The 13,039-nt window shown below is 53.0% G+C and overlaps 1 protein-coding gene across 5 annotated transcripts in view; it reads right to left on the minus strand.

Annotated features, from left to right (window-relative positions):
- The window catches only part of EPHB2 (EPH receptor B2), a 189,323-nt gene that overhangs the window by 128,345 nt on the left and 47,939 nt on the right, over positions 1 to 13,039 (minus strand). The gene's annotated exons all lie outside the window — the stretch shown is intronic.

Raw genomic sequence — 13,039 nt, forward strand, 5'->3', positions numbered from 1 at the left:
GACATCTTCCCCCTTCTTCAGGTACCTAGAGTCCTCTAGAGGGTCCCCACACTGGGGCTCCCTCCCCTAGGCCTCGGTCAACTGTGCCCCTAGGATAGGGCCCTAGGAGTGGAGGGGTGTTGAGGGTGAGCACTGTGCCAAGTGAGTCTAGTCTATCACCTGCCCTCTGGGGATTCAGGAAACTCAAATCAGCTTCTGAACCAGCCAGGGCCTGACTTGCCCACTCTCCTCTCTCCAGCAGCTGGAAGGAAGGAGCAACATAGCCTATGACAAAGGAGATCCCCGAGGGCCAGAAAGAGCCCTATTCACCCCCAGATAAGGCTTAGGACCCTTTCCCACTCCCCCTTCCCTGCCACAAGGAATTCAAGACACTTTTGGAGCTGAAATGCAAGGCACTGAGCAGATTTAAATTGGCCCCTTTCAAGCATTCATTCAACAAATATATCCTGATGCCCCTTCTGTGCCAGGCAGTGGGTACCTTGGGAGAGAAAATGGTGAATAGCAAGACCTTACTATGGAGTTGTTCAGTCTAGTAGTGGTGATGAGCCATGTACACATAACGGCCACGAGAGAGTGGGCACAGAGACCTAGAAGCTCACAGCTGGACCTTCCTTACCACCTAGCTCTGCAGGAGTAGGTAAGGTGTGCTGGCCTCTATGCTCCACTTCTGTGCCCAAGCAGACATCACTAATCAATGCCCACACTCTGTGGCCGCACGATGCTTCTCACCACAGTGTGCCACAAAGCTGACACCCGCCATTTGAGATGCTATCTCTGGCCCAGCCAACTGCTTCATTTTGGACATAGGGCAACTGAGGCACAGAGAGGGGACAAGACTTCATAAAAATCACAAAGGAGTTGGTAGCAGAGTGGGAGGTGCAGATCTCCTGCCTCCGACCCTACAAACTTCTAGAGACTTAGTTGGATAACCTGGGCTGGATGAATTAGGGTGAGGATAGTTGGGGCAGGGTGCACACTGCCCAGGTCAAAGGTGTGAAGGTCGAAATGGGAGGAACAAGGTCTTGAACTACGGTGGGGTGGTGTGGATGGGAGGAAGCATTCAGCCAGAGGTGACCCCACTCAGACCCACGAGCTGACAACAGAGGACGCAGCAGTGTCCCCGTGACCGCCTGTGGCTTATGTCCGCGGCCACTATGTCCCATTACACTGGGGGCTGGTGAGGGGAGAGGAGGGGTGCCAGGGACGGTGGAGTCCAGTGCCAAGGGTGTCTTTTTGATGGCAAATTGGAGGGAAGTTCTATTGTGCTGCTTTGGAGCTGAAAAAAGGGTTCCTTTTCACACTCCGAATGCTACAGATTTTTCTTCCTGGAGAGAACAAGGGCTGAACTTTTAACCTGTTTTCTCTCATCGGCCTCAGCCAGAGACGCGCCAAGTCGGGCTCTCTGCCTGGGCCTGAGGAACAGCTGCTGGGAGCCGCACGGAACAAGGGAGAGGAGACTCTGCTTGGGACTAGAAAGGGGTCGGGTGGGGGAGGCACGCCTGCCAAGCAGGTGGCCCCACCCCTTGGCTGGATTCTTAGGCTGACCCAGAGGCCAAGCACTAGAGGATTCCACGGCCCAGAGGAGGGGCTGTGAGCTGACATCCTCATTGTACGGGTGGAAACTCAGGCCCAGAGAGGGCAAACGACTTGCGGAAAGTCACAGACTGCAGGCTGGTGCTCAAACTCCGGGGTCCCAGGGATCTCAGTCTGGGGTGGGTGTTCTACTGCTCCCCTCTGCCTCCCCCTACACCTAGAAGTAGCAGTGGGGGAGGTGGAAGGATCCCGGAAGGCCAGCAGTCAATTTGCTGGTTGGTTCACAGAGAGGAAGGGGCTGAGAGAGAGTGTGAAGTTTGCAGGTCTCCTGGGACGGAGGCAGGGGGCTCTCATCTCTCCACGCTTGTCCCGGCTTCACCTGGAAGCCTGCCTCTGGGAAAGCTGTTACTCCTCGGGGCTATGGCAGGAGGTGACCCACGGGGGCTCTCCCCCCAGCGTCTCAGCCTCTTGCTTTCCAGTGTTGACATCTCCCTCCGCCCTCTGCACAAAAGGCAGGGAGGCAGAGCAGATAAACTAAGGGTCAGGAGGTCAGAGGGACTTCGATTCCAACACCTGCTCTGTCTCCTACTTGCCTTGTAACCTTGGACCTGTAACCTTCCTAAGCCTCAGTTTCCATACCTGGAAAATGGCCATAGTACCTTCTGAGTGTGGCCGAGGACTGAAGGACAGAGGAGAGGGTTAACTTGGAGTCTAACACAAAGCAGAGCCTCGGTAAGTGCCAGTTAGTCTTTTTTCAGACTGAGTGTGGTGTTTTTTTGGCTGACCCAGTGCCTGCACACACGCCATTTCCTTTGGGCTCATGAGGTGGCTCCTGAAAGTGAAGGCGGGTCCGAGAGGCTCCCCCCACACTCCAGACGGTGCTTGCCAACATCTGACAAACATCAGCCTCTTGCTCCAGCACCACGGCCTCTGGGGAACCCTTCCTGGTTCGTCTGACGCTGCTTTCCTGGGATGCCCTGAGTTTCCTCTTTGTTCCTCTCAAACCAAGCACAAAAGTCACATTCAGTTCCCCGGGGAATCTGGAGTTAGTAGTTCCTGCCTCAGGAACCTGGGTGGGTTTAGGAAGCCAGGCCTATTTCTACCACCAGCATTTCCTTCCTTCTCTCCCTTCCTTCTCCCTTCACCTCAGACGTCTCCCCCTCTAATCCAAAAATCTGCAAAGGGAGAGAACTCATATTTACTGAGACAGAGACCTACCTGTCTGTTAGGAGCCAGAGACCCTCACCAATGTTCTTCCAACATTGCCAACACAGTTGGGAAATGCCCAACGATGCCCCATTCACAGATGGGAAAACCGGGGCTTACAAAAGCTTAGGAACTTGCCCAAGGTCACACATCTTTCGTTCACAAGCTGTGCTCCAGCTGCATAGACTGGTGTCCTCTCACCCCCCAGACCCCAAACATGTGGTTCCTTCTAGTCATCTCCCCCCCCCCCACACCTTTGCGTGTCCCCAAGAGTCAGCACAGGGCTCGGCACATAGTAGGTCGACAGCCAAAGACTGAAATCACACCCCACCCCCAGGCTAGCGTTCTGCTCCATCAGAACAACATTCATGACATCAGCCATTTCCACCTATAACATGTACTATTACTTAGTTACTATTCTTCCAGATGAGTCTTTTTTTTAAGGGCATTTTTTAAGGGCATTTTAAAGAGGAAAAAGTTATTATTATAAATGGGACACCAATATCACTTGCCATAAAAAGAAGGAAAATAAACACAGGACAATTACAATTAAAAACATTCATCTGCAAACCACCTAACATCATTTCACTTCCCACACTTTGGGGACCACGAGACTGCACCGAACTGCCTCTAAAGTGCTAGAAATGTCCCCAGCCCATCCCCACTGTGGCAATGACAATCCCTCATGCAAGGGGAGGCTGTTTTTCGCTGTACACAGATAATTAATCACCACACAATGTGACAAACATTGCAACAGGGATGTGCATGGGGTAGTGTGGGTAGGGGACTGCATGTGGAAGGAGAGGAAGAAAATGCTCAATTTCGGGACAGTTTCCTGGAGAAAGTGACTCTAGACGGAGGCTTGAAGAATGAGTTAGAAGGGAGGCAGGAGGGGTTGCATGGGAGACGGAGGGGCCAGCAGAGGCAAAGGAGGTGAGCGATATGGCATGGTCGGTGGGAATGAACGAGAATAAAGGGTGGACAGCAACAGTCAGCAGCTCTCTGAGGCCCCCTGGCTGGACCACATCCCCTGCCCACGTCCTTCCAGCCTCTCAGGTGCCACCCTCTCCCCACCCTGCCTAACACTGCCCTTTCACTCGTCTCCAGGCACTCCCATGGATATGTCTGCTTTCCAAGCCCTGAATGCATTCAGTGACCTTTTTTTTTTTTAATTTCCGATGTTTGTTTATTTTTGAGAGAGAGACAGAGCGTGAATGGGTGAGGTGCAGAGAGAGAGGGAGACACAGAATCCGAAGCAGGCTCTGGGCTCTGAGCGGCCAGCACAGAGCCCAACACGGGGCTCGAACTCACAAAGCGTGAGATCATGACCTGAGCCGAAGTCAAACGCCAAACCGACTGAGCCACCCAGGCGCCCCGCTCAGTGACCATTTAAAAAAATCCCAATGGATAGATGAGAAGACTGAGGCTGGGTGGACAGATACAGGAGGAAGCTGGAACCAAGGCCTGCAGCCACCTACTCGGAGAGACTTCCTCGGTGGGAAAACAGGGTTCGAGCCATGGCAGCGGCTTTGGCCCTGGCCCCACTGCGCCCACACCCCCTTCCTGGAGACTGCACAGAAGAAAGCAATCAGGAGGCCCTGACTGCACAGGCTGGGGAGGCCCGTTGGCCCCTCTGGCTATGTGTGAACGAGCAGTGTGCATTTCAGAAATATTTGAGCTAAAAGGGGAGACGCACTGAAGTCGTTAGTCTTGAGCCGACGGGAGGGTGGCTGCACGAGGCCCTGGCGGATGCTTCCACCGGCCCGTTTCAGGCTGGGGCAAGTGGTCGCCCTCTGCTCCCCAACCCACCCCCGGTCAGCTCTGTCTGACCCCCCCTTGGATCATAATTCTCTAGGGCCACAGACACTGTTGGTTCGTACCAATGACAATGTGTGAGAGTTCCAAAGACATGAGGAAGAACTTTCACTAGGTACCTACTGTGTGCCGGGCACTGAGATGGGCACTCTAAATACGGCTTTAGGCTCTCGACAACCTGTGGGGTATATGCCTTTAACCCCGTTTTATAGATGCAGAAACTGAGGTCAGAGAGGTGAAGCAGGCTTCACAAGGGCACACAGGCAAGGCTAGCATTTGAAACCACATCTGTCTCATTCTACATCTGCATGATTTTTAAGAATGCTTCAAACAAAGACGTAAAAAAACAGACAATACACACACACACACACACACACACACACACACACACAATTACTGGGGCTCTCTGCATGTGTTTATTCTCTCCCTCTGTGTGGGCCTGAGTGAGGATGGGAGGGGAAAAAGAAAAGGGGGTGGGGCTCAGACTGTCCAGGCTAGAACCTGGGCTCTGGCCCTCTCTAGGTTGTGACTGCAGGCAGGTCTGTGCTCCTCTCTGGTCCTCAGGCTCCCCATCTGTAAAATGGGTCACATGCACATTAGATGACATCATGTAAGTCAATTCTGCCGATCTGCCGTCTCCCAGGGCCCCCATTCTTGGGGGAGCTCTGTGCCTGCCTCCTTCACTACTGTATCCCTAGCACTGAGAACTGTTCTGGCTCGAGGTAGATGTATTTGACCTCCACATGGCAGCTGGGTGATGTTTCTAAAGTCCATGTCTAATTATGCCTTAACTGAGCTTAATGCCCTTTGGAGTTCCCACCTGTTGGTAACAGAAAGTCCTAGCTCCTTGCCCTAAGGCACCCGCTGCTGACCAGGCCAGTTAATTACCTTCCAGCCAGGCTTTCCTGTGTCTCTAGTGTCCAGCCATCCATCAGAAGGCACTACGTTTCCGTGGTCCTGGTGCACTGACCACTCTAGGTTTTTCTGCCTGGAATGCCTGACCCTTCCAGCTTGGTTAGCCAGGCTAACTTCTCTTCCAAAACTTAACTCAAAGGCTCTTTCTTCCTGTCCCTGAATTCTCCCGGGTTAAGTAACAAGATCTTGGTCATTCCGTGAATATCTACCCTATCTACTGAGTGCCAGGCCCTGTGCTGGGCACTGGGGATGTTGAAATGGATCAGCAAATCCTTCTCTCAAGGATCTTCTGGATTAGTGCCTGGCACGTGAACTTTCTACAAGAAGAGGCAGGGTGAGAATGCTGGTCCCGGTTGGGGGCCAGGAAACCCAGAGGAAGATGGTGTTAGCTTTGACCAGGGAATTAGCAAAGGTGTCCCTGGGAAAGTGGCATTTGAGCCGGGAGAAGAGGGCAAGGCATGCCATACAGGGCACATAACAGCATCAAAGGCACAGAGGCAGGGGCAGTTTGGACAAGAGTAAAACCTGAGGACTGGTTCTCCGCACTGAGCTCTGGGCTAAGGGTTTAGTATTCATGATCTCATTTCATTATAACTATTTGTAAAGTAGGTACTTTATTATCTCCCTTTACAGTTGGGAAAACTGAAGTTAGGAGAGATCGCTCAAGGTTTGCATGGCCAGGAAGTGGTGCATCTGTGTCTGCCTCCAATTAGTACTTAACCCTCAACCATGCTAGGGTGTCTGTCCCGTGTGGTAGGAGCAAAATGCTTCATGGAAGGATATGGTAGCTTAGGATGGGGCCAGAACTCATAGGGCTTTGGATACGGGGCTAAGGAGTTGGGAGCTTGTCCCAGAGGCAATGGGGAGCGATGGAAGATTCCTGAGTAAGGTAGTGATGTGGTCTGTCCCGAAAAAATGGACATGAGAATATGGTCTATCCTGAAAATGGACAGACACCTAGTAGTTGTTCCGTGGGGTCTTTGCCCCAGACTGGCCAGTAGACCACAGCCCAGGCAGCAAATCAGCGTGGTGCATGACCCAATCAACAGATGCCACTCTGGACCCTTTCTGGCAGCTCCACCTGCTCCCTGTCGAGGACCAATAGGGCCGAGGTTACTCGAACACAGGCCTATCTGCCCTACCATGGGGCCATACCCAGGCAATCAATGGCTGGGAGTTGGAGCATTCTTTCCATGGTCCACATCCATGTTAGAAATTCTAAGAAGAGGCAACAGGCAGGAACTAAGGAATTCAAGGACTTTGACAAACTGGGTGACTTAGGAAAGTCACTTCCCCTCTCTGAGCCTCAGTTTCCTCATCCGTAAAATGGGGATCACAAAATCCTTGCTCTGTGTACCTCACAGGGTTGCTCAGAAGATTCAAGGAGGCGTTGGGTGCAAAAGGTTTTTCAAACATGCGAAGGCCAGGTCATGCAAAGGCAACAGTGAAAATTGCTAACACTCGTGGAGGCTAACGGTGGGCAGGGGCTTCATCAATTCTGTCTGGTTCACTGTTGCCCCAGAGCAACCTTATGGGGAAACCAAGGCTTGGAGAGATCAGGAACTCCCCCAGGCACGATAAGGGGCGGGGCAGGATCTGACCCCTTTGGTGTGACCCAGAAACCACCAGGCTATGCCGCCTCACAAAAGGGAGGGAAAAACCACGGGTTCATGTACGATGCCCTGGGTGCCAGACCCTGAGCCCATCACTCTGTACACCCTGCAAAGCTAGCACTGTTGTGCCCATTATACGGATGCGAAAACCGAGTTCAGAAAGGCTGAGAGAACTGCTCAAGGTCACATAGCCAGAAAGCAGAGCTGGATTTGAACCCAGAGCAGCCCATTGGGTTCCCCAGGACCTCTCCTCTGAAAAGCCAGTGAGGATCAGCTGCGAAGAGAGTCTCAGCCCAAAGCAAGGCGAGTGGGGTGGGGGTGGCAATGCCACAGAAGCCCTGAGCCGGTTCCAGGAAGACCGTGGACTTTCTAAGGTGAAACCTGCCAACAGGCAGCACGTTGTTTTTCCAGCTCGCCCCCCTGCTCCGCCCTCAGGCTCACGGAAAGGGGACCGAGTTAATGTAAAATCCTTCTGCCCCAGGACTCTCGCAGCACATACCCCTCCTCGTCCTCCTGCTGCTCAGAGGCCCTTCTCTGCCTCGGTTGCCTGCCTGGAGTCTGCTCTTGTTTTCTCAGGCTCAGGCGGAGGAGTCCCCGCGACGCCGGCTCCTCCACTCTGTCCCCCGCCTGCCCGCTGCTGGCCTGGGCATCCGCCAGCACCGGCCGCCCGGCTGAAACCCAATCCTCCGGGCCAGCCGGGTTGCTCGCTAACAGCGGGCCGCATTGTGCGGCAGGGGCTTCGGGAGAGTTTGGATTCGCTGCTTGGGGACCCACTTAACCTCCGCAAAGGACAGGATGATGGATGGAGGTCTGGGAAGGGGTGGCTGGGGGTGGGGCGGGCGGTAAATGAACACCGGGGCTTGCTGGGGAAGGGGAAGAAGGGAGGCAGGGACGGGAAGGGCCCTGCACACATAAGAGCTTCATTAGTCCTCACGACAACCCTGAGGGATGCCTGTTACAGGTCCCACCGAATGCATAAGGAAACCGAAGCTCTGACAGGTTAGGTGACTTGGCCAAGGCCACACAGCAGACCAGAAATTGAATCCAAATCTATTGCCCTTGAGCCTTCCTGACACACCAGGCTGCCTCAGCATCTACCCAATGATTTACAATCTTTAAAATAAGCCCTTTTACTTAAATGAATCCACAGACCCTTCCCACCTAATAAGTAGGTAATAAAAATACAGCGACAGCAGTCGGCATTACTGAGCAACAACGGTGTGCCAGGTGCTGGGCTGAGTGCTTTTAGACTTCATTTCACGAGATCCTAATGGTCACCAATTAGTTGAGGACAACTGTCACGGCCATTTAAAAGAAGAGGAGAGAATGTCGACTAGACCTCAGCAACAAAAATTAAGAAAATAAACAAACAAAAAGAGGAAACTTGTCACCCTGCCCTGCGACCTTTACTCACCAGCTCAACTGGACCGTGAGTACCTTGTGGGTGAGGCTGAGTCTCGCTTGTTATTAAAACCATCGGACCCTCTCCCTCGTCCCTACCCCCAGCCTCCCAGACATCAAATGTTCTTTCCTGCTTCCACCATGAGTCTGGGTGTCTGGATTTTTCCTCTGGGAGATAGTCGCTCGTATCAAGATAACTCCATATACTAGATCATTCCAAGTGCTTACTTAGTGCCAACCACTGTGCTGTCACTCCTCAGAGCCTCACAGCAGTCCATGAGATAGAATTATTATTGTTCCCACTTGCTTGCCCACCCATCATCCATCTATCCACTCATCCATCCACCCTCTCACTTACCCTCTCTGTCTGTCTTCCATTCCACTGTCCCGATAACCCACCCACCCTTACATCTAGCATCCCATGTAGGTATCTACTCATCATTCACACATTCCTCCGTTAAACCAACTTCCCTTCCTTCCTCCCTGTCTTCCTACAGAGATGGGAAAATGAGCTTCAGAGAGGTGAAGCAACTTACCCAATGTCACACAGTCAGTCAGCAGCAGATCTAGGAGTTGAACGCAGGTATGCTTTTAACCCCTCTGCGAGGCAGCCTCTCGCTTTCTCACTTAATTTTTAACTGTCCTACTGCATGCAGGTTGAGTATTACGTCACCTCAAATCCTTCTGGATGTGTGTGGAGTGTAAATTACAAATCAATAAGACACAGGCCACTGTAAGTCCAAGCCAGGGTCTGTCAGGTTGGAGTCAATTAGCAAGCCTGCTCCAGGACCTGCTGGGACTGGATCTATTTGCCTAATTGGCACTGGTTTCTCCCAGTGAAGGACAATTAACTCAAATCCCAGAATCCAGACCACCCCTCTGCTTCTGGGCAAGATGTCAGGCATTTAGCCACATGAAATTTTACTGTTCATTCATTTACCCACTGACCTACACACCCACTCATCCATCTTTCCAACCATCCAATCCTTGCAATCATCCATAAACTATCTTGCCATCTACTCACCCATCTACCTAATTACCCACCTGCACACCCTTATCCTTCCACCCATCCATCCACACACTCGCTTACCCAACAATCCACCCACCCATCCATCTATCTACCTACCCATTCTATACACATCCAACCACCGAACCACCAAATCCAAGCAAATATTTATGGAATCATTCTGCCTTCTTGCCATCCACACACTCATTTGCCCGCCCATCCATCCATCCATCCATCCACCCACCCACCCATTCCTCCATCCATCCATCCATCCATCCACCCACCCACCCATTCCTCCATCCATCCATCCACCCACCCATTCCTCCATCCATCCATCCATCCATCCACCCACCCATTCCTCCATCCATCCATCCATCCATCCATCCACCCACCCACCCACCCACCCACACTCTCACCTACCCCACCCATCAGTCTATTATTCCATTCCCCAATAATCCACCATCCATTTGCTCCCCCATACATCTAGCATCCTACTTAGGTATTCACCCATCCATCTTCCCAATGAACCAACCTCCCTCCCTCTCTGCTTTTCTTTTCATTTGTCTATCCACTTGACTGTTCACTTACCTGTCCTTCCATTCACACCACTTATATCTCTAAAAATCTGCTACTCATCTATCTATCCACCCCTCCCTGTATTTACTGAACACCTACCACGTGTTAGGCCCATGCTAAGTACTGGAGAATTACAATCAGATACTGTCACTGACCTCAAGAAATGTTCTGATGTGAGACAAACTCACAGGAGACTTCCCAAATAGGTAACACCTGGCCTGAACCCCAAATACAGAGGAGACAGCCAGGCTAGAAGGAGGGGAAGAGAGGAGGGAGGGTGTTCCAGGCATAGTTTGTGCAAAAGTTGGGAGGACAGAATGTGCATGGCCCCTACAGGGAACCGCAAGAGGGAGTAGGAAGGCCTAGGAGAAAGAGCACTCCAGACGCCACAAAGAGCCTTGAATGCCAGGCTAAGATCATCCTGAGGGCAGCAGGGTGGCCTGATTCAGTTGTCACTGCATTCTCTTGAGTAACTGATCCATTTTATAGATGAGGAAATTGCAGCCAAGGGGTCAGAGAGATGCAGAGGACTGTCCCAGGCCACACAGCTGGTCGGGGCAGAGTACAAATTCCACCCTGTTTTTTGTTTTTTGTTTTTAATTTTTTTTTAATGTTTATTTTTGAGAGAGAGACAGAGTATGAGTGGGGGAGGAGCAGAGAGAGAGAGGGAGACACGGAATCTGAAGCAGGCTCCAGGCTCCGAGCTGTGAGCATGGAGCCTGATGCGGGGCTCGAACTCATGAACCGCGAAATCATGACCTGAGCCGAAGCCAGACGCTTAACCGACTGAGCCCCCCCAAAGCTCTTGCTCATTCTGAGAGCAGCTGCTGTCTCAGAGGAGTTGTTTCCAAAATGCCTGCATCCCTCCTGTGTTAACACTCCCCTCCAGCTCTGCTTCTGTGGCCCTGGACAGCTTGGGTGCAGTGACAGGACCCCCAGAGTGCCATCTCTGCTCAGTGTGACTCCACTGCTCCCTCTCGGCCCCCGGGCTCACTTGCCAACCGTGCCTGGCATCTCGGGCGGTTAAGCAGACATGGCTTTGCTGGGGCATTTTCTCACGGGTCAATGTTTCACAGGAGAGCCACCAACAAGTTCCTGTCATTGTCTTTGTGATCAGAGCCTCCGTGTCTTCGTCATCAGTTACTATTCATTCCCCGCGGCCTCTGACACCCTGAGAGATGATGCCAGACAAAGAGCCAGGCCTGGGAGCTTCTGGTATGAGCTGCTGGGGCTCCTGGCATGGCTGTGCACAGAAGGACTGATGACAGAGGAAGGACCTGGAAAGGAACAGGACTTGAAATGAGGGGGTTCTTAGTGTGGAGAAGACACAGGGGGAGGGGCACCCTGGGCCAGATACAGGGAATCCCACTTCCATCACCAGCATCCCCATCACCATGGAGACCATTTACTGAGTATCTACTCTATGCCAGGCACCATGCCAAGCAATGGACTGAGTTCATCCAGGCTTCTCCAAAACCTTCAAGAAAGATTTCATATCCCCATTTTGCACTGAGGCTCAGTGAGGTCAAGTTAGGGGGCCGAGATCTCCTGCAAGTCGGTGAGGAAGTGGACCGATTTCTGACCTGCATGACCCAAACTCCTTTCATGGCTCCAAGGAAACTTGGGGGAGTCTATACAGTCTCAGGTGAGGGCTGAGCAGGAGCGGGGGGTCAGGAAGTGGGGACTTCCAGGCCTGAGGGTGGTGGCATGGAATCGGGGAGTAGGCATCATCTGATCCAGAGATGGGAAGCCTTTGCCAGGGAGGGTGAATGGGCAGGGGACAAGACCGCCTAACACTGTGCTCTTCCTACCACAACTCGTGGGTGCCGTTGTAGCCTGCAGAGTATGAGGTGGAGGGCACTGCCTGCTCCAGGCGGTACCCGAGTTGGGCTGTGACTGTCACGTCACCTGCAATGGGCTTTTCTGGGCGTCTGGTAGTGGGTGGTGGCAAAGGAGACTTCTCGTCCATGTGAGAGATCATTTCATTTCACGAAGTCATGGAAGGCTTCCAAGAGGAGTTGGCCACAATGCTGGGAGGGAAGGGCCCCTCTTCCCCACCTACGATTTTACAGGCGTCCAGGCCCACACTGCCCTGGGAAACTGACCAGGTGCTGATGGGCCAGGCAGAGATGTTTCCACCAACTGCCCTGAAGGGATGATCCAGACCAGTCTGACATTCAAGGCCTTCTATGGGCTGGCCCTGGCCTCTGACCCCAACTGCCCCTCCCTCCGCCCTCCGAGGCCAGCCTGCTCACTGTCGGAGTCCAGGCCTTCAGGTCTCCCACTGCCGAGTCTTTGCTCTTGGTCATACCCCTGTCTGGAACACTTTCTCTGAAAAGATGGGGGCAGGAAGGCAGGCAGGCAGGCAGGCCGACAGCAGGAGCGAGGCCCAGGGCAGAAGAGAGGAGTTCCTTAAACATGCTAGACTCTCCTTTTCCTTCCCTCACCTGCTTAAGCCACTTCCTCTGCCTAGGATGCCCACCTCCTTCACCTGGAAAATTCCTCTTTACCCTTTAAGACTTCTCAGGCATCTCTTCTTCCAGGAAGCCTTCCCTGACCATCCTTGACCCCTTCCCCAGTTCGGGTAACCTAGCCTTTCTCTGGGCAACAACTCACCGGAGTTTGCCTGATGCCCTTTCCTAGCTGGTTTATTCGGATGGGGCAGGGGTCCTGCAATGCTGGCTGCTGAGCGGAACATCGTGGTCTTTCGTGTCCGGTGTCACCAGGAGATAGCGGCTGCCCCCCAGGCACACGGAGAGGCGATGTCAGACAGTGAGCAGATGGCCCGTGCCAAGCCCACAAACACGACAGGCCAGGCCTGCCTCAGAGCTGAGCCAAGGAGCAGCCTTCCCAAGCCGCTGGCTGTGCCGCCTGGCTTGTCCATCTGGGAGCAAGAAACCGCAGGTCTGCTGGCCACACTCCGGCCAGCTCCCTGCCCTGGTCGGCTCTCAATCCCCCAGGCCCACACGGGCCT

This window comes from Neofelis nebulosa, chromosome 2 (genome assembly GCF_028018385.1).
Source record: "Neofelis nebulosa isolate mNeoNeb1 chromosome 2, mNeoNeb1.pri, whole genome shotgun sequence".
NCBI lineage: Eukaryota > Metazoa > Chordata > Mammalia > Carnivora > Felidae > Neofelis > Neofelis nebulosa.